The following is a 25,577-nucleotide window of genomic DNA, read 5'->3' as shown; positions in this document are numbered from 1 at the left end:
GTTGCTTCATACATGGAGGGATCTACAGAATTTTGTCGCAATCTAATGGCAGATGGTTTGTATCAGAAGCTTCCGCGGCAGAAATACACTAAGAGATTTTCATTATTTATGGGGCTCAGGCGCAATTAGAAACGACTTTTTATCATTGAGTATTGTCCACGGTGATTATCGAATCTGGAAACAATCAATTAGTAGTCACGAACAACTGACTGTGTCATGACCTACGCCTACCAAAACATCCGTTATTTTAGTACCACCCTAGTGTCTGATAATTATGCTTCCGAATCTACTCATAATAACGATATATCTTAACAGTAACTGAAGCTATCGAAATACATAATCTACACAGCTGTGTAAATTACCACTTTTCTGTCAAGATCTTTTCGTATGTATGTGCATCAAAAATATTTAGAATTTTTTAAGAATGTTACTGCGCGAGGTACACAAAAAACCACTCTATACAAATGCAAGTATTTGAAATACAGTATAATTAAAAATGGTGTCGTATACAACTTCTGTTAGATTATCTTATCATGTCTGTTACGTGTTTAAATTCTGTTCAATAATATTTAAGTGCTCATGGACACTAGACTAATCGTGGAATCGTGAAAGCATGGTGAATTATTTCGTGAAATTGAAAATAGTAATGTAATGGCATGAAAATTCGTCGGTAATATCAATTTGTATTAGCATTCAAAACCGGTATACTTCTATATAAAATAGTAACACATATACATTTATTTATATGTCGCGTGACATTTTGAAATTTCGTACAGTGCGGTGTAATATAAAACAGTACGAAATAATCGTAGCAAGTCAAAGTTGACGACTCATTGTAAGTTTGAGTCTTGGTTATCGAATACAATTACGAAATGCAATTATATATTTCGAAAGTCATTTGCATTTGCTCTTCAACAGTATTCGATAACCAGAAATTAATGGCCTCCAAGATGGTGTCAAAAATTGCTAATCGATGCCTTCCAGCATCGTACCCACAACAAAGGTCGAGGAGAGTTGACTTTCTGTTTAGCACAATTTATTTTGTTTGTTTATGTGATCGCTGACTGGAATTTCCGTCGCTTATGAAAAATTTTAAAAGTTTAATCATAAATCGAAATTGGGTGACACATTATTTTTTCGAAAGTTGGTCTATATATCATAAACTGTGTTTAACCATCAAATAATTACTTTGAAGTCATGTTTCTTCGAAATTATATTTGAATGTGTGTGTGATTATTAAAAGCAAGTTGCAAAATTTTCCTAATTATTTTCGTATTTGAACTCGAATTTGAAATTGCGTTTATTTTTTGTAATAATTCTCAACAACAAACAAGTTTTTTATTTTTATTTATTTGTTTTTTTAATTTCATTTTGTAAATGCATCGCTTTCGGTGTACTATGTAACACCCATAGCATAAGTATATTAAGTACATGCGCTTCTCGTCGCTACAGAGCGACGTGTAGTGTGTTTTGGATCTCTTCATTCAGCTAAATTATAAGAAATTATTGGAGAAGAAGAAGAACAGTAAAAGAAAGAACGATTTGCCTTTCGAAAACACGGCAGTTTTGATATGCAATGTATAACACTAGTTTACGAATTTGCACTTTCACAAATGGTCATCGACCAAAAAGCGTTTTTTATACTAATTTGAGGTCGCTGAACCCAAAAATGAATTTTTTTTTTAAGGACGGTTTCCGAGATATTCCCAAAAAACCTGTTTTTTTTGGCAATAGTGCAGTTATTACCTGCAATCTCGAAAACAGTGCACGCCATTTCTTTGAAGTGCATACATTTCGAAAGGCACACATATAACCTACATGGCAATATATAATTCGTGTCAATGGAAGTCGTAGTTTTCGCAAAACAGCTGTTCAAAGTTAAAAAAAGGCATTCTTCACGTTTTTTACTAAATTATGAAAGTTTATTAACTTTTTTCTGTAACAAAAAATTTTTTTATATCGAGAATTTTGTCACCTACATTTTAAGCCTAAGTTTGTCTGAATCGACGAAAAATTGTAGAGGTTATAACGTATTATGTGAATGAAGACAATTTTATGGTCTGTCGTATATCCTTTTGATGTATACGGTTTCGAACAAAAGTAAATCATGCCAACCTGCGTATTGAGTCACGCAAAATAACTGTTCTTAGGCTCACTATAATTAAAAACAATATTTATTTCATACAAATAAATATATATATATATATGTCGCAGAATAGGCTTATTTGCCGATTGTACCAATTCCAGCTAAATAAGAGCTAGGTATGCCCATTGTACGTCTGTGTATATTTTTCGGTGGTGCCATATTTCTGCAAGTATAAATTTGTGCACGACGACAGAGGGCTAATGAAGAATTTTGTGAAAGCTTTGGCAAAAAAACCGGAAAACACAGCCCTTAAATACTTGAAAACCAAGTTCCCAAGATTGGCAACAGAGAAAATCAAAGCGGGTATATTCGTCGGTCCACAGATAAAGAAATTGTTTACGGACACAGAATTTCAACAATGCCTTGACAGTTCCGAAGCTAAGGCTCGGAAAGCTTTCCAAAAAGTTGTTCATGGATCTTGGGAAACAACGGGAGCAACAACGACCGTCAAATGATTCATACAATGATGAAATAATTTAAAACTATTGGTTAGAATTGTAAAACGTACATACTCCAAAATATATTTATCATATAAATTGATTGGAAAATTATTGGAAAATTTACAATTAACTTAGTTTTTATTCATAGGTGCTCGCATGCCGTTAAAAATGCACCTACTTCACAGTCATTTGGATTTTTCTCCTCCGAATTCGGGGGCTGAAAGTGATGAACAAGGTGAGCGATTTCATCAAGATATTGCTACGATTGAAAAGCGTTATGAGGGCTTTTGGGATCAAGGAATGATGACCGACTACTGCTGGATGCAACTTCGTGAAGATTCCGTGCAACATAAAAGAAGAAGTTTGAGAGTAAAAGCGTATTTTCGACCTCAAACATAGCCAAGTCAAAAGCTGCAAAATCACACGTGTTGACTTTATGGTTCATAACTTCTACAATTTTTCGTCGATTCAAACAAACTAAAGCTTAAAATGTAGGTGACAAAATTGTCTTTCAGAAAACCTATCTTATGTCGATATAAAAAAATTTGTTATTACAGAAAAAAGTTAATAAACTTTGATAATTTAGTAAAAAACGTCAAAAATGCCTTTTTTTTACTTTCAACAGCTGTTTTGCGAAAACTACGACTTCCATTGACACGAATTATATATTGCCATGTAGGTTATATGTGTGCCTTTCGAAATGTATGCACTCCAAAGAAATGGCGTGCACTGTTTTCGAGATTGCAGGTAATAACTGCGCTATTGCCAAAAAAAAACAGTTTTTTTGGGAATATCTCGGAAACCGTTCTTTAAAAAAAAATTCATTTTTGGTTTCAGCGACCTCAAATTAGTCTATCTCGTATCTTCTGGTAATATCTGTCTTATAGGTAATCTGGTGTTAAGGCGAATTAATGTTCCTGCTATAATATCTCCTTGGCTGGTTTGTTGTTGCTAGTCGAGTCGCGATTTTTCATGATTTGTTATAATAGACGTAATGAAACATCGTTCCCTAAATATGGCTAACTTCTTCTTCTTAATTGGATGCTTACACGATTTTGGTCGAGTCTACCAAAGCGCGTCAGCCATTTCTTTCTCGTGCTCACCCGCGTCAAGGAAGGCTAAGTCCTTGGCCACCTGATCTTTCCAACGCAAAGGAGGCCTTCCTCTTCCTCTGCTACCACCAGCTGGTACCGCTTCGAATACTTTCAGAGACGAACCGTTTGTATCCATTTGGATGACATGACCCAGCCAACATTTGTCTAAGTCGACGTAAAGCTCATAAAGCTCATCGTTCCATCACCTGAGATATTCGCCGTTGCCAACGTGCAAAGGCCAAAAATCTTACGCAGAATCTTTATTCGCCACGCTTTGTCTATGTCGACGTAAAGCTCATACAGCACATCGTTCCATCGCCTGCGATATTCGCCGTTGCCAACGTGCAAAGGTCTAAAAAGCTTACGCAGAATCTTTCTCTCAAACACTCCAAGCGTCGCTTCATCGGATGTTGTCATCGTCCACGCTTATGCGCCATACGTTAAGACGGATATGATGGTAGACTTGTAGAGTGTTAGTTTTGTTCGTCGAGAGAGGACTTAACTGCTCAGTTGCCTACTTAGTCCAAAATAGTACTTGTTGGCAAGAGAGATTCTACGTTGGATTTCAAGGCTGACATTGTTGTCGGTGTTCTTGAAGGTTTCTAAATAAACGAAGTATTTTACAACCTCGATATCATAACTGTCAACAGTGTCGTCGGAGTCGATATGCGGGTGCGCCGACTGTTTGATGACAGGAGGTACTTCGTTTTGTCCTCGTTCACCACCAGACCCATTCGCCTTGCCTCTTTATCCAGTTTGGATAAGGACTAACAGGGCGGTTGCTAAGGCCGATGATGTCGATATCATCGGCATACGCCAACAATTGTACACTCTTATAAAATATTGTGCCTGAGCGATTAAGTTCTGCGGCTCGTACGCAACATCAGGTTAAAGAAGTCACCCGATAGCGTGTTACACTGTCTGAAACCTCGTTTGGTATCAAACGAGTCAGAGAGGTCCTTCCGAATTGTGAGGGCGCTGCTGGTGTTGGGCAACGTCATCTTGCATAGCCATTGTAGTTCTGCGGGGATACCAAATTCAGACATCGCGGCAAACTCCTTTTCGTACTGTTGAATGCAGCTTTGCAGTTGACGAAAACATGGTGTGTGTCGATTCTCCTTTCATGGGTTTTTTCCAAGATTTGGTGTATTGCAAATATTTTGTCAATTGTGGGCTTTCCAGCTCTAAAACCACATTGATAAGGTCCAATCAGTTGGTTGATGGTAGGCTTCAGTCTTTCACGTGTTGTGTGAACGCTGGAACCTTATAGGCGATACTTAGAAGACCAATCCCGCGATAATTGGAACAGGCTGCAGTATCACCCTTCTTATGGATTGGGCAGATCACACTTAAATTCCAACCGGCAGGCATGCTTTCATCCGACCATATTTTGCATAGAAACTGATGCATGTGCACCTTACCAGCTCTTCGCCGTCATGCTTGAGAAGCTCAGCCGGTAGTCTGTCGGCGCCCCCAGCTATAATTTAATGGGGTAGGATGGAAAAATATTATGTCTGGATGAATAGAAGGCTACTGCGAAGTATGGAGTTGGTTCTGTGATAGAGTGGGAATGGGTTTCAACTACAGATGTCGGAAATGTTCATTTTGTGGAAGGCAATATGTATAAATTTCAGTATCTGAAGCTAATGTTAGTCAAAGTGCCGAAGGGGTTGGGAATATTGCACAATTTTGTTTTCTATTAGGAGAAACACCCGAACCACACGTCCATGAAATGTGATTTATCTACAATCTCCTGATCTCAATAAAATCAATCATATTTTAAAGAAATTGTCCACAAAAATAAAAAATAAAGTTTTTCGGAACACAAACGAACTGCAAGAAGCTTTGAAAACGGAATGGTACAATATTTCACTAGGTATATGCAAACACTTGACAGGATTTATGACAAGACCTGTAAATACTGTAGGTTAGGTTAGGTTAAATGGCTGCCCTTGCATGAGGCCCACTTGGAAAAGTATTTAAAATTCATCCGGTGTGATACCATACAGGGGAAAGGAGAAGGGAATGAACACGGTGCCTTGGGATTAGGGGATGATAACCATGCTAATTTACGTTCGTAATTAGTCGCATCAAGCTACTGATGAATTTCACCAGATTTGTGATATATAAACCTGCTATACCCGCAGGGAACCCCAATCCTCTCATTCTGTGACGAAACCGTTTCCAAGGTCCCTGTTTAGCCAGCTCATCAGCCCAGCAGTTTTCCTCTATGCCGCTGTAACCGGAATGAGCCCAAATGAGCCTAATATCGAGGTATTCAGATGCAATCGAGAGAGAAGCCAGACATTCCCCGACCACTCTTGAACGCACAAACATCGAGCCCAAGGCCCTAATTGCCGCTTGGCTTTCGGAGTAAATATTTACGTCCTTAACGGTAATTACCGAAGTGAGCAACCGGTCCACTGCTTCTTTAATTGCGACTACCTCCGCTTGGAAAACACTATAGTGGTCCACTACCCCACCAACCCTTACTCCAACTTCGAGCCATCCGTGAACATGTTTGCTATGCCTTGCCGCCAAAGCTTGTGTGGAGTGTTTTGCACACTATCCCAGCCGATATTGTGCGAGTCTACGTTTGTCGGAGAATGGCCGTCAATAAGCAACTTGAGTGACTCCTCGCTGCCTATCGTCCAGCAACCCAAGCTGCCTCTCAGGTATCCCATAGGTGCGAAATTCCTCGAGAGGATACGTATGAATCTCGCGGACTCATGATAGCCTTCCACGATTTCGCAGAATCTCCTCCGCGAGTCTCGCTTCGATTCTGTGATTTCGGACTTCTAGATTCCTAATCCTACTTTGTACAGTTCCCATCCCGAGGGAAACTTAATCCTTCTCGCTGTATCAAAGAGGCGCCTACATGAAGTTCTAATTTCGGTGAGTTCGGTTGTACACCAAGGCGGCTTTTCGTTTTTGGGAGGCAGTCTTAGTAGACATGCGCTCTCGAGGGCCCTGTTACACGCAGCGGTGAATGTCTCCACCAGTTCATCTATCTATTCTTCCGAAAGATCTGCATTACTTGCGGTGCTTCCGGAGGAAAATTCTGCAGATTTCTGCAGTATAGGTCCCAGTCCGTGTTCCTAAGGTTCCTCTAAGGGAATCTATTCGGCTTGGTTCTGAATGAACAGAGAAAGCTGAATATATCTGTGATCCGAAAGGAAGTGAGCGCTAAAAACCATCCAATCAGATATTCGATACATCAGTGAAGAAGAGGCCAGAGTGAGGTCAAGCACCTCCTTCCTAACTGCAGTAATGAGTTAATGTCCGAACTTCACCAACAAGTGCGATGGAAATTCGCGGCAGTGCCAATTATGCCGTCAATTTTTCTTCGTCTCGCCTCAGCTAGGGCCTCCCTTAGCAGCATCAGAGGTGGCTCCACCTCGTCGTCGTGTGTCATATCGGCAGAGATCAGCCAGACTCTCCTGGTAATATTCTCCTCGCTTATAGTGGCAATGTCCTCATTGCTGAAATGAGGCAAAATAAATGCTTTTAGTTGTTTCCTGATGAGTCCATATTGGTTTACCTTCACCACTGTGAACCATCAGAAAAAAATTGTCTTTCGTCCTAATTCCAGAAATGCCATTACTGCTCAGCCACGGCTCCTGGATCAGGACTATGTCAACTCCACCTTGCTCAAGGTAGATTAATAAGTTGCGGATGCTGCCTGAGAGTGCTCAAGATTTATCTGAAGAATCTTCATTTTCGATAATCTTCTCCATCATCCTGAGGTCTGCGTCCCCACTATGCGAGGGCAGAAGCCTCTCCACCTCCACCCAGTCCATGATGAGAGTGGCCAAGGACAGATTGAAGACCCTTGTGAGAAATCTTACTCCCAATGATCCCAGGTGCTTCAGCATCAGCGCGTATAGTCCGTCAGGGCCAATGGCTTTTGATGTTTTTGATTTGTTGATGGCCCCCTGAACCTCATCACCGGAGAAAGTAAGTGGCGCACTGTCGTTCGTCAGTTTGTGCAGCCTTCTGGTAACACGACGCTTGGATCTGTCGGCCGGAGGATGCAGTATAAAAAGCCGGCTAAAACAGCTCGCGCATCTCTTCGGGTCTGACGAAGTGCAACCGTTGAAGGTGATGGCCACCCTGTCGTTGTGCTTCGTCGGGTTCGACAGGGACCTAACGGTGGACCAGAGCTTACTCACCCCAGAGGTGAGGTTACAGGTCTTCAAGTGTTCATTTAGTCCGCTTGTGTTGATCTACCAGTTGCCGGATCTCCAAATTGAGATCGCTTATGCCGGGATTCCCAGGATCGACCTGGCGTAGGTGGTCACGCTCGTTTGCCAAACTGGCTGCTTCGGCTGGGAAATGAGGACGGATGTCCTTGAAACTTCCAGCTGGGATGAAGCGTGCCGCAGCAGCTGTGAGCACCTTGCGGAATGCGCGTTCGCCTGCGCGCACATCGGTAAGGGTGTGAAGAGCGGTAAAGGTGTCTTCGGTGAATTTCGTGAAGCCGGCCCAATTAGTTTTGTTAAAGTAGGACCGGTGGCTCGCGGAAACAAAGTCGGCAGGTCTCTCAATCGAGACCATAATGGGCAAGTGGTCTGATGCAGGCGATAGCATAAGTCGCCACGTTATGCTATTTATCAGACCCGCGCTAGCTATTGTTAGGTCAGGTGAGCTGCTGCAATTGACCACTACCCTATGGGGGTGTCGTCGTTCACTGTGCTGAATGTCGAATCGTCTATCTGCTCTGCCAGTTGCTGTCCCCTACGATCATTTTGCAGGCTTGAATGCCAAAGATTGTGATGCGCATTGAAGTCACCTACAACCAATCGGTTTTCACCTCTGATGAGCGCACCTATATCAGAGTGATATCCTGCCGGGCGGCAGGTGAAAGGGGGTATGTAAGCATTAAAAATTTCGAGCTCGGAATCGCCTGTCCGGACAGCTATGCCTTAACATTCTAAGGTGCTGTCCAAGCGGTCGATCCCTTCATCAAAGGTACGATACTGCACTCTGTGGTGCACTATTAACGCTAGGCCACCACCATTGTCTCGCTCGCGATCATGTCTGTGCACGTTATAGCCATCCCTGGTGATCAGAAAGGATCTAACGTGCAGTTTTGTCTCTTGGACCGCAGCTATTGGGATACTGTGTCGGCTCATGAAGTCAACTATCTCGTGGACCTTACTCGTGAGGCCGTTGCAGTTGAATTGTAGAAGCTTGAAGCTTCTAGGTAAGGTCGTTGTAACTCGGGGGGTGAGGGACGCGTGGGGTTGCTTACGTTGGGCCTGCTGTGCAATCCGCTGTAGTTGTTGCGGCCTGATGATGGTGGGTGGCTGCGTCATGGGGGGTGGTTGCGGGTGCAGAACTCTACAGCAGGGGGCAACGTAGTCAGTTGTCCACTCACGGGTGGTGCACAGGCCGGAAAATCTCCGAAAATAGTTCCAGCCATTGCAAGAATTGCACTTGACTAATGCCAGATTCCGAGGTATTACGGCCTGACACACGGAACAGACTGTGCGGGGGACCAAGAGCTGCTGGTTTGTCCCCGCACTGGGGTTGGAGCAGCTGAGAAGGGGATGGGTTAAGTCGGGGGAGTTGTGTTGCTCCGATAGGCTCCTTACCGTGGAGGTGTGGATTGTGGTGGCGGTTGGTAGTGCCGGCCTATCAGGGGGGTAGTAGCCATGGAGGCATTGGACGCCTGCTGGCGAGAACAGTACGAGGCCACATACCGTATGCACCACTCCCTATGGGTCTTAGGGCCTGAACAGGTCTTAAGATGGCTCCACCCGTTGCACTTGTTGCATCCAACCGAGGTGGAGTTCGGGTGGAGCCGTTTATGGCAGACGCAGCAATAGAATACTTCTGGCCCAGGGTTGGATTCAATTCCAGCCCTGAGGAGAAGCATTTGGTGGAGCAGGGTTACTGCAAGTTGGTCCTGTGGCGTAAGGGGTGGGGTGATATGCTGTTCACTAGACAGGACTGGTTTACTGGGGCGGCAGCCCTTGGTCGGGGAAAACCCGAGTCATTCCGGTAACGTAGAACCGGCTGCCCTGGGAATGAGAGAGCGGGCGTCGTCAGCACTGCCTCCATCCGACATGACAGACTCCACATCCATCCCCACGGGAGCTTCCGTTACGTGGGCCTATCTCCCTCCAGCACTTCTGGAACTGTAAGGACATTCGCCTGGCATCGGTCTGGTAAACCTTCAAGACTACCTTCTCGAAACCATAGGTGATGACCCCTTTATTTTGAGCGAGAGGTCTAGGGACTCTGTATTTAGCAGAATCAGCGCTTGCCAAAAACGGCCCTCGCTCTTCTCCAGGTTAACCATCTTCCAGTTGTGCGTCGGATGTTTGAGGTTGTAACCTGAGGATCTCTTCCTTATCCTCTGTAGCTGAAGGTCCGAGAGGAGCCAGACCCGGGCATGCGGACGAAGAGGCAGGTCCTTTTTGCCCACAGTTTCCAGCTTGGCTTCCTTCCAGACCTCCCCTACCAGAGCTGCTGCTGCCCTATACATTGTGGCCGAACGCTCATCGGCGCACACAATGCGCTTATAAGCACTCTCGCAGCATGGTGGAGGTCCAAGGTTTTCCCTTACCTCCTTCATAAAGACCGCAGAGGCGGCGGACGCCACTATTTTCCACTCATCCCTCAAAATGGTGCCATCTTCCCTGCCGTTGTCGACGATCCCTAGGGCGATGGATCCCGCCCGCTTAGCGACTTCCCTAAGAGATTTCGGTGGTCCCGCACCAGTCTTCGGTTTCTTCGCTAGGAGAACTTCCTCCTCTTGAGAACTTTGACACTTCACTGCTGATTCTAATGGCCGCGCCTCACTCAAGCGGTCCGTAAATATTTCTCAGGTACCTGGTCCACTCAAGCGTCCGCAAATATTTCTCAGGTACCTGTGAGGCATTCTGTCCGCCGTAGTGTTCCAAGATTTTTGTGGCTATGCGTTGGTTAGAGAAGGCTCTACTGTTTTGTGCTGGCTGCCGTTTAGGTCTAACAGAGGAAAGGTTGAGGAGAACCCCTTGCTGGTGCTGGCCATCCCCTCCAATCCCACCTCACCACGAGCCACAAGCGACTGTCTACCTTCGTAAAGCGGATACCCGTTTACACCCCCTGGGATGGTGCACGAAGTCGACTCCGACTTCGCCCCTGAGTCGCGCCCAGATAAAGCCTTGAGCATCGACTCCGACATCCTTCCACCCTTACTCGTATTTCCCCTCGAGGCTACTCCTCGGTTCGAGCTGGTTAGAGAAGACGATTCCGCCCCTCTTTCCATAAGTGAGGCGACTTTGGGATTCGACTCCGAATCCCCGCCGCCGCCTAAGGTTTTTGGGTTTGTTTTGGAGTTCTGATTTTTGTTTTTGTTGTTATTTTTAGTATTCATTATTTATATGGTCCCCACTCTGAGCCGCTATCTAAAACTCGAACGTATGATCCCACGGTTATTTGTTGTGGTGAACCTTTAGGGCTATCTTCTCTGACCCATTTAATTTCAGTGAGAGGCCTGAAGGACTCTGCATTCAGCAGAATCAGCGCTTGGCAAAAACGCCCCTCGGACTTCTCCACTTTAACCATCTTCCAGTTGTGTGCGTCGTCTCTAAATGATCGTTTGTTTATCTGTGCCAGGGCAGGGAGGCTATGCGAAGGAGGCAAAGCGGGAGTCATCTTAACCGCACCTGCACCACCTACTCAATGGCAACGAGTTTGCCAGGGTTTAAGCGGGATGGGAGCACTCACTTAATTGGCTCACCAGCTATTTCAGCTGAGTTTCACCCCAACGTACTCAGACGGCAGAATGCCGCAATCACCAGCTCAGGGATCAACGATGAAATCCGGATAATGAAAGCGTAGTCAAAAAGAATGCATGCTCGTCGCTACCCAGGGTTCACCACGCCGCGGCGATCTGCTCTACACCCCTTTTGAATGATGTGATAAAGGCCAAACAATTACCTACTGACTACTCATTAGGGAGTTTTGAATAATATTATATTTTAAGCACATTAGATTTTGTACGATTATTCGTTTGGAAAATAATTGTATTTTATTTTTATTTCCCATTATAAAGATGTCGAATGTTAATATAATTTATTTGAGAGCATGCACCTGGAATGGCCGGCTTCTTAATGGGAAAGGTTCCTCTATCATCACTTCCATTCAATAGATGCGATAGACGTGGTAAGGCAAGAAGAACATTAGATCGTGCGACGTCTACTACAGATGCCATGTAAAGGAGCGCAAATTCGGTGTTAGATTTGTTGTTGGAGAGAGACCAAGAACTTTCGTTAGAGATGCCTGACAATAGGAAAAACATCCGAAAATTCTAGCAAAAAGATCGGCGGCTTACAGAATGTTTCAAGAGCGGTTGGTTTTCCTATAAGACCTGGTGACTGACAGCCGGAGTATACTTAAATTATATTCCTCGAACTTGCTAGTCAAGGACATTTCACAGAGAATCCGATCTGATACTCCAATCGTTGACGATGGGCCTGTGGTTGCGCTACCCGACAATCACGAGGTGAGAATAGCGATAACGCGGCTAAAGAACAATAAAGCCGCGGGAGCCGACAGACTGCCGGCTGAACTATTCAATTATGGCAGCGTGGAGCTGGTAAGGTGCATGCATCATGTCTTTGAAAAATATGGTCGGATGAAAGGATGCTTGCTCACTGGAAGTGTGATCTGCTCAATCGATAATAAGGGTTATCCTGCAATATGTGCCCATTACCGCAGCATTAGTCTTCTAAATGCCGCCTATAAGGTTCTAGCTAGCGTATTGTGTGAAATTTCGAAGCCCACCATCAACCAACTGATTGGACCTTATAAGTGTGGCTTTAGACCTGGAAAATCTACAATAGACCATATATTCACAATACACCAAGTCTTGGAAAAGATCCATGAAAGGAGAATCGACGCACACCATTTATTTGTCGATTTTAAAGCTACATTCAACAGTACGCAAAGGAGTTTCCTGTATGTCGCGAAGCCTGGATTTGGTATCCCCGAATACGGCTTTATAAAATTACGTTGTTCAGTATCAGCAGCGCCGTCAGTATTGGGAAGGACCTCTCCGACCCGTTCGATACCAAATGAGATTTCAGACAGAGTGAGCCACAAACGGCCCTCGGACTTCTCCACCTTAACCGTCTTCCAGTTATGCGTGGGACTTCTGTTACTTTATGTTGAAAAGATCGTACGAGTTGCAGAACTCAATCGCGCAGATACAGTTTTTTAAAAAAACGTACAATTGCTGTCGTATGCCGATAATATTGGCCTTAGCAGCCGGGCTGCTAGTTTTGCCTTCTCCAAACTGCATAAAGAAGCAAAGCGAATGGGTCTAGGGGTGAGCTAACCGAGGTGGAGTCTTACCACCTTCTTAAGCTCCCGACCCCTGAATGCCCTTATCGGAGTCCAACCACCACCTATTGCAGACGAAGAGCTCCAGCTTCCAGGCAAAACAAAGTACCTCCTGTCATCAAATATCATCAACCGATAGCAATGTCAGCCTTGAAATCACACTTTGAACTAAGCAGGCAATTAAGTAGTAAAGTCCTCTCTCGACGAAGAAAACTAGCACTTTGTAAGGCTCTCATCATATCGTATGCCGCAGAAGTTTAAACGAGGCAATGGAAGGGAGGATTGAGCTGTATGAGCTTTACAACGACGTAGAATAGTTCAATGAGTAAAGATCCAACGGCTTCGTTGGCAGAGTTATGTCGTCTGAATGGATACAAACGAGCCAGGTCTTTAAGTATGGGGCCAGCTGGTGGTAGCAGAGGAAGACCTTGTCTGCGTTGGAAAGATGAGGTGGAGAAGGATTTGGAATCTATTTTTGTGTCCAACTGGCGCCGATTAGAACAAGAAATAAGCGATCGGCGATAAAATGAATACACCACCCTTGATTTAAAAGTTATATTATTATATTAACTCTTTTTTAGGTATAATTATTAGAGCCGTCTTCGATTATTCCATTACTTCCTTTCGACTGTTAAAACTCGTTCACTAGTGGCTTTTTGGCTCGATAAAATAGACAAAAATAGGACAGAAATTGCATCCTGTAAACATCTCATAAAGCCCAAATAATAGGCCTTATTAACTTTCTGACCTTCTGACAAACACCTTCTGGTGTACAATACTGTTGTAATTCATAAAAACCGGGAGCTTTTATTTTTACTGAAAAATGAATGTCTGATCGGCCTTTGAAATCATGCATAAGCATTTTGCAAGTCCGCTGCAGGCTCTCTGATGGGTAATTTGCGGTTATTGATCAAATTGTATTGCAATTTGTATATACTTTCATCAGTTTTCGAGGGCGATGGCCTGCCACTACGTACGTCGTCCTTCATGGACTCGCGTTGTCTTCTGATGCGTTCAGGCCATTCATAAACGGCTGTTTTCTTTAGAGTATCATTACGGAAACAGTTTCCAACATTTTTTTACACCATTAAAACTATTTTTAACGCAAAATTTAATCCAAGCTTGTCGTTGGAAATTCAAATCCATTTTTAAAACTGTGAAAAATAGAAAACACGTGCCGAGGTAGATCTGCTTAAGACAGAGTAACTTTTCCAAATGTTAAGCAATGGTGAAAATTCTTTTCTAAAAAAAAACTCTAATCAGTGGACTTAGAGCATCACCTGGCGGTTGTGGCGGTATGCTTTTTTCGAAATTTTATTCATTTATTGTTCCGGAATTCGGATGTTAAGCAATGAGGATGGACGAGTGCGCGTTTAAGGGGGTATTCTAATCTAGAGGCCCGAACTTCGAGCATTTTTTAACGGGGAATAAAGAAAAGCTAATGATACAATCCATTTTTTTATCATTTATTTATTTACACTGTGTGACAAAAAAAAAATTAAATATACTTTTATGGAGACCTAGCACAACTTGTGGCTATAGAAAAACTAAAAAAAATGGTATAGGAGAAATTTCCAATACACCCCCAAAATCTCATTTTATGGCCATAAAACCGTTTTTCAGTAGGTTGATGTGAAGAATAACTCCTAACTTCGCCAATTTCCATCCGATTTCGAATTCGTTCTTTTAGTTCGAAAGAACAAAAACAAGCCTTTTTGACAGTTTGTTGACAATTTTTCTGAAATGACAACTGACGAGACTGTAGACGGAAGTATTTGGAATTTATTTATTTTTTCTCTATTTTTTCGACTTTGACATATTTTTTCCGATATTGAGGATTTTTTTTTTAGTACACTACTGTTATAGTAAATTTAATTTTGCGTCAAATGAGCTATATTTGACTGTAATTGAATTAAAATTAATAGAGTTGTGTGGGTTTTAAGATTTTTTCTTTTTTTTTTACTAAGATATTTGATATACGTTTCGAAGCATGAAAATGATAACAAGTGTCATTATAAACACATAATATTTATTGGAGTATTGTGCAGTGCAGCACTGTACGGTATGGTACGGTGCGGTACGGTGCAGTACACAACGGAACTGGTTCCAAACTTAAAAATGCATTGGAAACGGCCCTTTGGAGTTTAGTATGGTACGGTACATTTGTCATTCTTTTCATCAGTTTTGAATACTTCTCTGTAAGAAATTCGATCATCATCATTCATCTTAAGTCGTCGTCAACTAAATTCCATTGTTTAAATCGAGAAGCGAGCGTATCAGATTGTCTTCCCGATAGAAGTAAATCACGAGAAAGATCCTGAAAATCTGAATTTGATACAATGTGTCGTTCTGAAGACTTAGAACCAGACGGAAAGTACTCTTCATCATCAGGTTTATTGTTATCAGTTTGATCATCATCAGCAATGAGTTGAACTTCCTTCAGTTCATGACCTGCAGTTGAGTCAATCATATCGTCCTAGACTACGGGGTTCTTAACAGTTGCAACATCAGCATACTTAATGTGCTTTCGAGTTTTATAATGATGACCGTTTACGTCCGTTTTACAAAAATAACAATCATCTGGTTTATGATAAGGCTGATGATGCCACATCATCAGAGAATATTGAGAAATTCGACTTTTCTGGCAACGTTTTGATTTATATCTCTTGAATTTCAATGAAACAAACAATAAAACTTTGATGTTATAATAAGGTTAAATTATAATAACAAACTTCTTTCGTTAATCAATGCACAGTGTGAACTTTGGTACACTTGGGAGCTTTTTCATATTTCTATTGAAAAAAAAAAGTGCTATAATATGTCAGATATTTTGGTAAGTTCTAACCAGTTCTGTTGTATGCAGTACAGTGTACTCTTATGTATACATATACACTCCAATAAATATTACGTATCTATAATAACGTATCAAAACACGTCCTTATTCCCATTTAGCGTAAGTTATACCTACATACCAAATTAGTAAAAAAAAAAATAAAATCTTAAAACTCACACAACTCTATTAATTTTAATTCAATTACAGTCAAATATAGCTCATTTGACGCAAAATTAAATTTACTATTATATAACAGTGGGCAGTGTCCTCGTCGTCAAGATTTATACCCTTGTGGTCATTTGAAAAAAACGTGACAAAGTCTTAATTAATATGAATGTCATTATCGTATGACGCATAAAAAAGGCGAAAGATAAAATGGCGGCTACTCAAAAATTGAGGTCGATTTTTCCCTAATCTTTAAGCTTTCTCGAATTGTTTACACATATTAAAAAATTGAAATTTCCAGTTTTTCGCGCGTCATGCGTTACAGATATATAATATTTAAAGAATATTCATGATAAACTTCAAGCAAATCGGTTGATTGGAACTTGAGATATCGTGCCGACCGTATCGAAAGAAGTAGTTTCGAGGAAAACACGTTTCAAGTTCGCCGTCCGCTCAAACCAGTCTAGCTGTCGCGGCACTAAAATAGTTGTAACTACGAAAATAATTCGAATTTTGAAAAATCCTTTTAGGGAGATATTTTTGAATACTTAAACTATCAAATTTGGAAAAAAAATTTCGATTTTTTCAAATTTCGAAGCGAATACCCCCTTAAGCGCTTATATACAGTTAGAATTTTCAAAAAATCGATTTGATTTATTTTTTTTTTTCTTAATGTACATATATTTAAGAATAAAAAAAAAATAAATAATTGGCGCGTACACTTCTGTTAGGTGTTTGGCTGAGCTCCTCCTCCTATTTGTGGTGTGCGTCTTGATGTTGTTCCACAAATGGAGGGACCTACAGTTTCAAGCCGACTCCGAACGGCAAATATTTTTATGAGGAGCTTTTTCATGGCAGAAAAACACTCGGAGGTTTGCCATTGCCTGCCGAGGGGCAACCGCTATTAGAAAAATGTTTTTATTAATTTTGCTTTCACCGAGATTCGAACCAACGACCTCTCTGTGAATTCCGAATGGTAATCACGCACCAACCCATTCGGCTACGGCGGCCGCCACAGAAAATTTATCCTTCCCGTGAATATTTTCGAAGTTATTTTTCGAATGCTTGAAAGTACAAGGCAAACTTTAAACGCGTTTTTCTCAAAATGGTGTTTTCAAAGTCGGTGACCAACGTTATTCGAAAACGGCTAAACCGATTAGTCTCAAATTTTAACACGAGCTTCCTAAATATATTTTTTAGTAATTAATAGACAAATATATTTTTTTATTAACAATTTAAGCCCGAAATTTTGGTCAAAAATACATTTTTTTTGAGAAACCGCCATTTGGTCAAACATTGTTTTTGTTTATTCCTTTGATTATTTACTAGTTTTAAAAATACTTTAACGAAATCTGTTTGGTTTTTTAATTTCAGAGGATCCAGTTCAGAGATATAGTGGTCACCGCAAAATGTCTTTTTTGATAGAAGCTCTCGCAGATCAGCTGTAGCTCCTTTCCAAGTAAATATTTTTACTAATACTAGGCCTTAAAATACAGTTAAAAGATAACATAATATGTGTACAAATTTTAAGGTCAATATACTTAAAGGTTTTCTCTAAAAAAATTCTGGAAAATTTGCTTTTTTCGGCCTTCTAACTGTATATAACCCCTTAAGCCACTGTATGTAGATCGTATTGGTTCATAGAAATATACATATGTACGAGGGGTGCCTTTTATATGTCGGGATTAGAGAACAAAAACAAATTTTAATCATCGAAAATCACTTAATTGTTTTTCAAAATATTCTCCATGAAGATCTATACACTTTTGCAGGCGTTTGAACCAATTGTCGAAGCACTTTTGCCACTCTGAATGAGGTACCTCCAAAACATGCATTCTGAATGCCGCAACCGCTTCTTCAGGTGTCGAAAAACGTTGACCTCTCAGTTTGTTTTTTACGTACGGGAAACAAAGAAGTCATTCGGTGCCAAGTCAGGACTATACGGTGGGTAACCCATTAATTCGATGATTTGGGTGCTGAAAAATGCAGTTGTTTGAGCCGATGTGTGAGAGCTCGCATTGTCCTGGTGAAGAGTGATCCGTCTTTGGCGATTGGTTTTCCTAATTTCTTGGAAGACAACTGGCAAACAAATGAATGTGTACCACTCAGCATTTACTGTTCTGCGTTGTTCTAGTGGTACGGTTGCGACATGTCCAGTTTTTCCGAAAAAACAGGCGACCATTTGCTTGGAAGTGCTTCGTGCGCGATTGGATTGGATTGGATGTTGGATTTGGCTCATCTTCAAACACTCATACAGTCGACTGCTGTTTACTTTCGGGCTCATACACGTAAATCCATGATTCATCACCTGTCACGATGTCATAGACGTGTTTCGAAGCCCCGCGATCGTATTTTTTGAGCATTTCCGTCGACCAATCGACACGAACCTTTTTTTGAGCGATTGACAAATTGTGTGGGATCGAACACGAACAAATGATAAACACTGGTCCTTGATGGAGCTTCATTGCCAAAAAATCAATTAAGTTTTTCCATGCAATGTTGCTGAGTTAATCCACGTCGAAAGTTGTAAAAAATAATCGCACGAAAATGTTCACGATTTAATTCCATTTTTGGACCGAGATGAATCTTTTAAGTTATTGTAAACAACACAAATAGCGCTGGTATTTCAAAACGTTCTGAGTACGTAAAAGCCAAAAAATGTTAAACTTTGCGATACAGCTGTAAGTGGCCAGATTACAACACCAGGGTTGCCAAATCCCGACATATACAAGGCACCCCTCGTATGTACCTGCATCCGTTTTGTTATTTTACGCGCAACCTTCCCTAACAATTTAAACTAGTTTTCAGATTTACATGTATTCTAATTATTTTAGCGGTTGTGTTTGTCCTAGTATTACCCCTTGCTCATACCAGTCCTTTCTCCGAATTCCTTTCCAATGATTGCGTTCGTATCAAAGCCTTAGAAATATACCATGCAAAACTGAGTTATTTATTATCTAAGAAATTACTACGAATATCTCAAATAACTTAATATATAGTAATTACGTGTAACAATTTCAAAAAGTAAATAGTGCGGTTCAAAAGATTTAAAAAAGCTGCCCGTGAAACAGCATCAATAAAATAAGACAATATAATTAATAGCATTGAGTAAGTACTTCTAATAACAAACTCGAACAAAAATTTTTTAGCGGTTACTGGCAACACATTTCCACTCAAATAGATTATCCGTCTCCTTTTAACATAAAGTAAGTAGAAACAAAAAATAGTTTAAAAAAACTAAAAAACACGCTTTTATTGCTAATCGAACTAAAAAGTAGAAAATAAATTTTAATGACAAAGGGACCTATAATGAAGTAATATCAAATCGAACGATCAGTCATAGTCAACTACCTCAGGACAGAATTATAACAAAAATTAAGATACAAATAGAGTAATTCAAATTAGAGTTAAAAGCGTGGGATGCTTGATATACTAAATATTACAATCATTCTATTGGCAACTACCTATGTACAGAGGGTTATGAAAGTGAAGCAAAATGCATCCCACGCCTTTAACTCTAATTTGAATTACTCTATTTGTATCTTAATTTTTGTTATAATTCTGTTCTGAGGTAGTTGACTATGACTGATCGTTCGATTTGCTATTACTTCATTATACCTAGGTCTCTTTGTCATTAAAATTTATTTTCTACTTTTTAGTTCGATTAGCAATAAAAGCGTGTTTTTTGGTTTTTTTAAATTATATTTTATTTTTTACTTTTTAGGTCGATTAGCAATAAAAGCGTGTTTTTTTAGGTTTTTTTTTAACTATTTATTATTTTTAGTGTATGTAGGTGTTTACGAGTAATATATAGCGTTTTTCAATAGGTGCGCTTCAACTTTTTTCCGATAAGGAGGGCGAACGACGCAAGATTTTTTATTTTTCGCTTGTCATTTGTAAACTTCATTAGTATACATTTCATCATGAAACGCTGCACACTTGAACAACGATTGCAAATCGTGCAAATTTTTTATGAAAATAATCGTTCTGTTGCTGCTACTTAAAGAGCAGATTTTCCAAAAAATCATCTTCAGTGATGAAGCTCACTTTTGGCGCAATGGCTTTGTCAACAAGCAAAATATGCGTTACTGGGCAGAAAGCAATCCACACGTGATTCATGAGGCACCGTTGCATCCCGAAAAAATCACTGTTTGGTGCGGTTTACATGCCGGCGGCGTAATTGGTCCATATTTTTTCGTTGACGAGAACGATCGCCACGTTACTGTGAATGGAAATCGATACCGCGACATGATAAACGATTATTTTTGGCCGGAATTGAATGGTATGGACTTAGACGACATGTGGTTTCAACAGGACGGGGCCACAAGCCACACAGCACACGCTACAATTGATTTGTTGAAGAGTAAGTTCGATGAGCGCATTATTTCCAGAAATGGACCGGTCGAATGGCCGCCGCGCTCGTGTGATTTGACGCCTCTAGACTATTTTCTTTGGGGTTATGTGAAGTCATTGGTCTACAGTAACAAGCCGGGGACGATTTGTGAGCTCAGAGCCAATATTGATCGCGAAATTGCTGGAATTTCGGCTGATTTATGTCGTAAAACGTGCGCGCGGTGGTCATGCAAAAAAAATCGAATTTCATACTTAAATATGTTCAAACTCAATAATAAAAAAAAAATTAGTTAAAAAAGTCAAACCGTTTGTGTTTTATTAAAAAAAAAAGTTGAAGCGCTCTTACTGAAAAACGCTTTACTATTACACAACCGCACACTAAATACTAACCTCAATGGTGGTGTGGAAACTAAAAATTCCCAATTTTTGTTTAAAAAAATACCCAATTCATGTTTCTACCAGTGTGGCAATATTGGCAAATGTTATAAAAAATGCACATTTTTCAGCGCTCTCACGAGAAAAAGAGTTTCCCATCTAGTCATCTATGTTGTGTGTTCCGAGTCGATCAGATTTTTAGAAGCCAGTGAAAATTAAGCTCAAAGATTCCGTTACATTCATTCATACATACAACCCGAGCTAATAAAAGTGTGTTAAAAAAAAAAATATTAATCCTGGCAATCCTATTAAGGATAATGAAAAATTTTTTCAAATTATTGCATTGTCATCGGTCCTTGATAGGTGTGCAAAATTCCAAGTCGATCAGATTTTTAGAACCCAGTGCAAATTAAGCTCAAAGATTCCGATACATACATACAACCTGAGCTAATAAAAGTGTGTTAATTATTCTATTTGTATCTTAATTTTTGTTATAATTCTGTTCTGAGGTAGTTGTCTATGACTGATCGTTCGATTTGCTATTACTTCATTATAGGTCTCTTTGTCATTAAAATTTATTTTCTACTTTTTAGTTCGATTAGCAATAAAAGCGTGTTTTTTAGTTTTTTGAAACTTTTTTTATTTTCTAATTTTTAGTTCGATTAGCAAAAAGTGTGTTTTTTAGTTTTTTTGTAACTATTTTTTATTATGAATGAAAAATATTGTTATCATTGCAGTCAGTGAATAAATGATTCAATATATTCGTGTTATATTTAATTCCTTTCTTATCGACTGTGAGCCTAAAGCTATGCAGTTATCGGCCGTGATAAAGAAGTAGTCGGGATGAACAACTTATTTCATGGAGGGAGCCTGAGAAACTGATTTACAAGAATAAATAAAGATTTTTCATTTTGCAACCCAATTCACCTTACTTTTTGCGCATAGTAGTAAAAAAAGAAAATATTAATCCTGGCAATCCTAATAAGGATAATGGAAAACTTTAATCAAACTATTGCATTGTCATCGATCCTTGATAGGTGTGCAAAATTCCAAGTCGATCAGATTTTCAGAAGCTAGTGAAAATTAAGCTCAAAGATTCCGTTACATACATAACATACATACATACAACCCGAGCTAATAAAAGAGTGTTAAAAAATAAGAGGATACGTAAATCATCGCGCCGAGTTATAAAGGCGACCAATAATGGTTTTGCTCGTATACACAAAGGGTAAACCACGCAGATTACTGCTGCTCAATGTAAACAGTGGCTGAATTTTGAAACGAATTTGTTCCTTAGTGAGCTAGACTACGCTGAATCCGTAATATTCGGTTTTATTTTTTTGGTTTATCATAGATTTTATATTTTCGATGAAATTCAGTCTAAAATGAGCCGAGCAAGTTCTTCGCCAGAAAAACAGCAGGCGCTAAAAATGCTCGAATTCGTTGTTATAAGCAAAATATACTTAACTAGTATGTAACTCCCGAAAATCGGGTGGGCTTTTTTCCCACGGAAAGTAAACAGCATATGTGACACTTTTATATATTGTATTAAAAGTTATGATGATTAGAAAAGTGTATATTTTTATTCATATGTAATACCTATGTAAGAACTTATGCATGCCTATAAGATTTTTAAAATTTTGTTCAGTTAAATGAGTAATTTTCTTTTTTAAATTACTTCATTATAAACTACATTCAACGTGAAGTTTTCGTTATTGCCCATTTGAACGCGTATATTTTCCCAGGATCTAACCCGGCTTAACGCAACATAAAGTTGGCCGTGGGCAAAGCAATCCTCCTTTAAATGAAGCCCCACCCTTGATAATGTTTGCCCCTGGGCCTTATTTATAGTTATGGCGAAGGCTATTATAATTGGAAATTGGCGACGCTTCAACGTAAAGGGAAGTGTGGTTTCGCTCGGCTGCAAATTTATACGAGGCAATAGAAATCGCCTTCCCTGAGCCTCTCCGCATAACACTTCCGCGTGCAAGCAATTCGGATGCATTTCTTTTACGATAAGTCGTGTGCCATTCACCAAACCTTCTGCTGGGCTTAAATTGCGAATCAACATTATCACTGTTCCAATTTTCAATTGAAGCTTATGCGGCGGAGTTCCACTAAAATTGAGGGAGTGTAAAAATTCCACTGGGAATCTTACCTGATCTTGTGAATCTTGTGAAACAATCGTATCAGCGCTGAGATATGTGCGCTCTTGACCAGGTAGCATATCGACTATACTCGAGTTTATGTGCCATTGATCATTTTTTGGACATAATATGGCTCGGTCTTTTAAATTAACAATTTCTATTATTCCATTATTTGGTTGGAAAACCCACTCAATGAGGTTTCCGTTTTTTAAAAGAATTTGATCAGGAATTTTTACTCTTGATGCATTGTCTTGCCCTTCGCCGTGTCCTATGCGCAAAAGAAAATTACAATAGTCGGATTCTTGAGTACGCATATTGATTGTGAGCTTAAATGATTTAAAAAATTTCTACAAAGAGCAACGTTTTAAACAATTATCAACTATGCCAGTTCGCGTACTTCTCGGTACCACAGGCAAAACTTGCCTAAAGTCTCCACCCAGAATAATAATTTTCCCACCAAAAGGCGTCTCATTTTGGTGAATATCGCGCAAAAGACGATCTAAACACAACAGAGCTCTGCCAGGTACCAAGCTAGCTTCATCCCAAATAATAGCTTTTGCTGCCTTTAATGCCTGACCAACTTTAGTGTTTGGTTTTACCAAAGAAACTGACGATTCAGTCAACGGTATGGGAAATTTAAAAACGCTGTGAGCAGTTCGCCCGCCTGGTAACAAAATTGAAGCTATACCTATCCAAGCTACGGTAATCACTGTTTCTCCAATACCACGAATATAGCGAGTAAGAGTTTTATATAGAAATGTTTTTCCAAAGCCACCAGGTCCATCAATAAAAACAGCTTTAACAGATATGCCCTCATCATTAGCATTGTACATACTTCGTCAAAAATGTGTTTTTGTTCTCGATTAAGCTGATCTTTTAATGTTTGTGCGCATATCAAATCGACTTCAATGTCAGTTGTTAAAGTTGTAAGGTTGTCTGCAAAAGAAACTTCCGGCAAACCAAAATGTTTTAAAGATGTATTGTGAGAAAGTAAAATTTGATTAATTTCCCGCAACGCCAATATTTCACTTTCTACTACATTATTATCTCTTACAAAATCTTCAATAAAATATAAGGTTGTCAAAAAAGTCTTGCGGTATTTTTTTTGAATTTTCAATTGTTCATAAAATCGGTTATAATAATGCGATTTAAGTCAAATATGCACCGTTTTGTTCGATGACGAGTTCCCAACGAGGTGCCAACTTCATAATGCCCCTCTTATAGAAGCTCGCTTCCCTATTGTCAAAAAAGTCGGAGAGCCAATTTTCACAGGACTCTCTTGAGGACAACTTCCGACTACCAAGCTCGTTCGCCATGGACAGAAATAGGTAGTAATCACTTGGTGCGAGATCCGCACTATACGGTGGATGCAAAAGAACCTCCCATCCGAGCTCCCGGAGCTTCTGGCGCGTCACCAAAGATGTGTGTGGCCTGGCGTTGTCCTGATGGAAGACAATTCGGCCTCTGTTGATCAGAGATGGCCTCTTCTGCATGAGTGCTGCATTCAAGCGGTCCAGCTGTTGGCAGTACAGGTCCGAATTGAGCGTTTGGCCATAGGGGAACAGCTCATAGTAGATGATTCCCTGCCAATCCCACCAAACACACAGAAGAACCTTCCTGGCCGTCAATCCAGGCTTGGCCACCGTCTGGGCAGCTTCACCGCTTTTCGACCACGACTGCTTGCGCTTCACGTTGTCGTAAGTGGCCCACTTTTCATCCGCTTCAAAAACGGGTCGATTTTGTTGCGATTCAGAAGCGATTTGCATGCATCCATACGGGCAAAAATGTTTTTTTGCGTCAAGTCGTGTGGCACCTATACATCGAGCTTTTTTTTGAATCCAAGCTTCTTCAAATGGTTTATAAAGGTTTGATGACTCATGCCCAGCTCTTGGCCGATGCTACGGCTGCTACTATGCCGGTCTCTTTCGATCAATTCAGCGATTTTATCGCAATTTTCGACGACAGGCCTTCCGGACCGTGGCGCATCTTCGATCACCTCTGCACCAGAACGAAAACGTTGAAACCATCGTTGTGCGGTGGAAATGGAAACTGTATCGGGTCCATAAACTGCACAAATTTTATTGGCAGCATGAGATGCATTTTTGCCTTTATCGTAGTAGTACTGTAAAATATGCCGTATTTTCTCTTTATTTTGCTCCATGTTTGCGACGCTGTAACTCACGAACGACTAAAAGCAAACAACAATTAATCAAACACGTGTTAGCACGTGAAAAGAGCTTTCCAAAAAGCTCTAGCGTGAACCGATGCGACGAATACAACTAGAACTACGCGCTTGCAAAGACAAGCTTGCGGAAATACCGCAAGGCTTTTTTGCCAACCTTATGTAAATATATATATATAATTTATCTATACTAATATTATAAAGAGGAAAACTTTGTTTGTTTGTTTGTTTGTTTGGTTGTAATGAATAGGCTCAAAAACTACTGGACCGATTTTAAAAGTTCTTTCACCATTCGAAAGCTACATCATCCACGAGTAACATGGATTATATTTTATTTTGGAAATAGGGCTCGAGATATAGGTCAAAACGTGGACCCGGGTAACCTTCGGATGTGTTTGTACAATATGGGTATCAAATGAAAGCTGTTGATAAGTGCTTTAATACGGGGTAATTTTCATACCTATTGATGACTAGGGTCTCGAAATATATGCCAAAACGTGGACCCG

At 40.5% G+C, this 25,577-nt stretch overlaps 1 protein-coding gene across 8 annotated transcripts in view; it reads left to right on the top strand.

Moving 5' to 3' along the window:
• LOC129249814 (polyamine-transporting ATPase 13A3) overlaps positions 1–25,577 on the top strand; it is a 226,877-nt gene that overhangs the window by 117,388 nt on the left and 83,912 nt on the right. The window contains exon 1 of one of the 8 annotated variants that reach the window (XM_054889468.1): positions 443–466. The exons of 5 other annotated variants lie outside the window; for them this stretch is intronic. The gene's annotated coding sequence lies outside the window, so the exon portion shown is untranslated. Of the gene's footprint in view, positions 1–442; positions 467–647; positions 671–17,453; positions 17,474–25,577 lie in introns of those variants that run through there. 2 more of the 8 variants (XM_054889472.1, XM_054889471.1) reach the window with 2 other exon arrangements.

This window comes from Anastrepha obliqua, chromosome 6 (assembly GCF_027943255.1).
Source record: "Anastrepha obliqua isolate idAnaObli1 chromosome 6, idAnaObli1_1.0, whole genome shotgun sequence".
Classification (NCBI taxonomy): domain Eukaryota; kingdom Metazoa; phylum Arthropoda; class Insecta; order Diptera; family Tephritidae; genus Anastrepha; species Anastrepha obliqua.
This window is presented reverse-complemented; position numbering and strand designations above follow the sequence as displayed.